Source organism: Gavia stellata, chromosome 30 (assembly GCF_030936135.1).
Source record: "Gavia stellata isolate bGavSte3 chromosome 30, bGavSte3.hap2, whole genome shotgun sequence".
NCBI classification, from domain to species: domain Eukaryota; kingdom Metazoa; phylum Chordata; class Aves; order Gaviiformes; family Gaviidae; genus Gavia; species Gavia stellata.
In genome coordinates, this window is record NC_082623.1 from 1,889,928 (window position 1) to 1,894,800 (window position 4,873).

Below are 4,873 nucleotides of genomic sequence, written 5' to 3' on the forward strand. Positions count from 1 at the left end.
ATGGAGATGCCCCAGCCAGGTACCCGGGGGCTTTTCGGCTCAGCCCCCTCCCCGGCTTTGGGAAGGGCCCGGTTTGGGATGCACCACCCCTGCAGATACCCCAAACCCCGGGCTCGGGCTGCATCCTGCCCCACCGCAGCATCCCTCTGGCCCCGAATGTGAAGCGTGGCCCGCGCTGCTCTTGGGTTTTGAAGTATTATTTTTATACGATGGAAGAAAACGTGGACAAACCAAACTGTTTTTGAAGAAAGCATTACTATTAATTTTTTTTTTTTTTAATATGTGTATTTATGACAGCCAAAAGGAGGGGTTTCCAGGGCAAGGGACTGGTGTAAATCAGGAGGAAAGCCCTGACCGCAGCAGGGAGGCTGGGGCCAAACTTGCTACTGGTGTAAGCCACCGGCTCGGCACCGATTCGCACCGTGGAGGAGATGCCGACACCGCGCTGGCCCCCCTCCTGGGCGAGAAAACTTGCCTTTAAGCTGTGTCGGATTTATTTTGCCTCTGTTGTGGGGTTTGTTGTTTTGTTTTTTTTTTTTTTATACAATGAAATGTTGAAATATTTTATACAAAGTCATTTAAAGAAGTCTATTTAAAGAAAATAATAGAAAACAGCTTGTATATTTAATATTATTAATAAACAGGGATGTGTAGCACTGTGTAAGTGTGGGAGCTGGCGGGGGGGGGGGTACGGGGAGGGAGGGGGGTGACGGGGGGACGCAGCCTGTGACCAGCCCTGGGGTCCCTGATGGGACGATGGCAGAGGGGACAGCTGGGGGGGGTGAGGGCGCGGAGTGGGGATCCGTCCCCGCTGCAGCTGGATGGGGGGGAGACATGGGGGTCCGGCTGGAGCTGCCCCCAGGCCCTGGGCCATGCAGGAAGGGGGGGGGATGGAGTGTGTGTCCCCCCCCATCCTGGCTCCAGGGTGCTCCCAGGTTGGATCCGGGACCCGGGGTTGTGTCCCCTCCTGCTTGCACCCCGCACCGGGGCTGCTCGGGTGTCCTGCAACTGGGGGGGTCCTGGGAGCTGATGGGGGCAGCTCTGGGCTCTGCCTGGGGGGGGGACCCAGGGAAAGCCGCCCGAGCCCCTGCTCGGGGAGCGTGGGGCGGAGGTCTGGATGCGGCCGGCGGCGGGGCGAGGGCTGGGGGTCAGGGTCCCGGCCGGCCCTCTCGCCCCGACCCGCTTTCCTGTTGATGCACGCGGGAGTTCACGGTCACCGGCACGAGGGCAGAGGGACGGATCCGGCTTTCCTGCCCCCAGCCCACCCGCCTCCCTCCGCCATCGCCGGGGCGAGGGGCTCCAGCCATGGGGGTTCCATTCCCGGCGGTGGGGCTCCCCCCGAAATCCATGCGGAGGGTCGGGAAGCAGCTGTTTAACGCAAACACACTCGAGGCTGCTCTTGGCAAAGCTTCTTGCGAGCACTTCACTTGGAGAGGCAACGCTGGAAGAGGCATTTCCTGGCCCCCCACCGCCCCCCCCGGCTCCCCTCGCCTTCCAGGAACAGGGGAGCCCCACATCCCGCTCCCCTTGCACGGATCCAGCATCTCTGGGGGGATACCCGCGGCACGAGGGGGGCTTCCACGCCATCCCGAGCCCCTACCAGCATGCTCTCGGGGTGTTTGGTGTTGGGGGGTGCAGGGTTAAGCCCCCCCCATCGCTCGCTCAGGCGGGACGGGAAGGGCAGGATGGGGCCCGGGAGCCTTTTGCGGGTGTCGGTGCTGAGCCCGCTGCCGCGTTTGCTGACAAACAGGATTCCTCGAGGGGAGCTGACTCAGCCCAGCCCTTCCTCTCCCCAGCAGCAGCCGGGGGTTTCCCAGGTCCACATCCCCTTCCCGGGGAAGTGGGACCTATATATATCCCGTCGGATTCAGGCCACAATCATTATGGTCGGATTTGGGGGGGGTATTTAAGGTCAGAGGCTGCTTTTACGGGTGGGCAGGGTGCCCAGGCTTGGGGGTGTGGGGGGCAGCAAGCCCCTGCTCTTCAGGCAGCTCCAGGTGGAAGCTAGCTGCACAGGAGAGGGTGTTAACTCTGGAGCTGAATGATGGCAGGACTGCGATGACAGTTGAATGCTTTGGTAGCACTCGGAGGAGCAGAGGTGGGAGCGTCCCTGGCTGCTGGGGGGATGTGAGGAGCACCAGTACCTGCCCTCTCTGAATTTACACCCCACACATCCTCATCCCTGACCCCCCCAGCTGCTTCAAGCAGCCCAAACCTGCAAAAGCACATGGAAAATGCAGGAAAAAAGCGAAAAGCCGTCTCCCTGCCCTGGGGTTCGGTTCAGGAGGGTCCCTCTGCTTCTCACGTCCCCAACGGGTCGCCTCTTCCCCACCCTACTACTGACCCGACTGGGAGCGGAGAGGTGATTCCCTGCCCCGAGTGCCCCCCCCCCCCCAGCCCCCTGCAATGTGGGGGGGCCAAACCTGCTCTCAGTGCCCCCACGTCAGGGATCCCATAGCCGGGGGGGACACGGAGCCGTACCCCCATCCCTCCACACTTGTAGGGGAGGGTGGAAAAGAACCGTCCCCCCCAGGGTTGAGTGGGGCACGGAGGGTGGTGGCATCCTGGGGTCCTTCCTGGGGTGCAAAATGGGTCTTTGTGCCTTAAAAAGCTGCTTCGACGGGGTGAAAAAAGGTGATTTTGGGGAAAAGATGGCTGGCAGAGGGGAAGGCATCGCTCAGCAGCCCCTGGGACCTGCCGGGTAGTGGCACTGTGAGGGCACGGGGTGGCACGGGGTGGCGTGGGGTGGCGCAGACTTGGGGCACCCTGCCCCAGCACCCTCCTCGGGCACCCCAGCACCAAACCGGGGGGGGTCCCTGCATCCCCAGTGCTTGTGTCATGGGACCTCCCAGGCTCACCCTGCTGCCCCAAGACCCCTCCAAGCACCTTGAGACCCCCCAAGCACCCCAAGACCTCCCCAAGCACCCCGAGACCCCCCCAAGCGCCCCGAGAGGGCTCTGCCCACCCCGGGAAACCTCCCCCAACGCCGTGGCGGGCACCGCAGAGCTGCTGACGGGGCAGAGGAGCCTGGAAAGGGCCCCGGAGCCGCGGTTCCCGGGGTACAGCGGGTCCGGGACAGGGGTTTGGCCAAGGAGCTACTGGAGGATCTTGGTGGCCAGAAGCTGTTTTGTGGCCAGACGCAGCGATTTTGGTTAAAAAATGTTATCTGCACCCCTCCCGCCCCGGGGTTTTAACCCAAATGCTGATGTTTTCCTAGCTTGTATTTTAAGGGAATGCCCCTGGGAAAGCAAAGCCTGAGTGGGGCTCGGACCACCCCCCCCCCGGCTGCCTGTGGGACGTTTGGGGACGGGGATGGGGTCAGGGTGCCCCATGGGCAGGGCTGCTGCCTGCCTGTCCTGGGGCAGAGGCATAAGTCCGTCCCCAGAGCCCATTTGGGGACCCTACGGAGCTGGGGGTGATGCTCAGGCAGGGCGGGTGAGCACCCATCGGTGGGGCTGGGAGTGGGGTGATGCCTGGCAGGACAGACAGACACCCATGGGCAGGGTCAGGACCCATGGCTGCACCCTGCCCACACCTTGGGGTGCGGGTGCTCTTGAGGGTCCCGGGCGGGTGCCCCAGTGGGTGCTCGTCCCTGAGCTCCGTCACGGTGCAGGATGCGGCCCCTCGGCATCCCTGGCCCTGTGGGCAAGGGTGCGGGTGTCCCTGCCTGAAATGAAGGGGCCAACGGGGACCCCACGGCGGGGGACCCCAGCTCCTGGGGGCAGGGTGAGGAGGAGGAGGAGGGGGGGGAGGAAGGCAGCCCTGCCCAGGCCCAGCACCCCCAAAGAGGGCTCAGCACCCCTGCCTGGGCTGGGGATGCAGGCAGGTGGTTCCCAGGGACCTCGGGGCCTCAGTCAGCTCGTTAATGGGTAACGAAGGCCGGGGAGGTCATGGACCCGAACTTGCGCTGGCGCTGAGCCGCGGCCTGCTGCGTCACAGGGGCCTGACCCTGCCTAGCACCCAAGGGTGCTGGCACCCACTCGGGGCTGGGCACCCACTGGGGGCCGTGCCCCCACATGGGACCATGCACCCACCCGGGGCTGGACACCCACCAGGACCAGGCACCCACCGGGGGCCGCGCACCCACCCCAGCACCCCGATGTCCCCGGGGTCCCCTCTCCCGCTGCCTTCGCGGGCTCGAGGCGCGAGCGGGGCAGGATCAGGCCTGGCACGGGGCTGCATGGTCGCGTCCTGCTCCCGCCGCCATCGCCTGTCATTGACTTTTCCCCGTGATTTCTCCATTTGCTTGACTTTTAAATTTTTTCCCCGATTGATTTTTCCACCCTGAGTTTCTTTTTTTCCGCCGATTCAATTTTTTCCCCCTGATTTAGTTTGAATTTTTTTTCCCCCTGATTTATTTTTTTAATTTTTTTTCCCCGATTCAATTTTTCCCCCTGAATAAACATAAATATTTTTCCCTGAAAAAAAACCTTGTTCTTTTGTTATATCTTTTGTGATTTAATTCGGATCCGTTCCGTAATTAGAGCCCCTTGCCCCGCCCCCCCGGCTCCGCCCCCCGCGCCCTCCCCGCCCTCCGCCGCCAGGGGGCGCCGCGGCGCCGCGCCCGTTCCTCCCGCCGCCGCCGTGCGGCTTCACTTGCCCGGCGGCTGCGCGCTGACGTCAGTGCGCGCTGACGTCACGGTAGGCCCGCCCCTGGCGCCGAGCGCGGCGGCCGCAGTCCCCGCCGCAGCGCGCTGTGAGGCGGCGGCACCGGAGCTTCCGCCGCGGCACCGGTCGGGTCCAGTCGAGCCGAACCGGGCTAAAAGCCGAGCTGAACCGGAGCGTTCCCGCCTGCTCGCCGTGACCCGCCGCGCTCGGTGCCGCGGGCGGCCGCGGCCCGCCCCGCCGCCGCCTCCTCCTCCTCCTCCTCAGG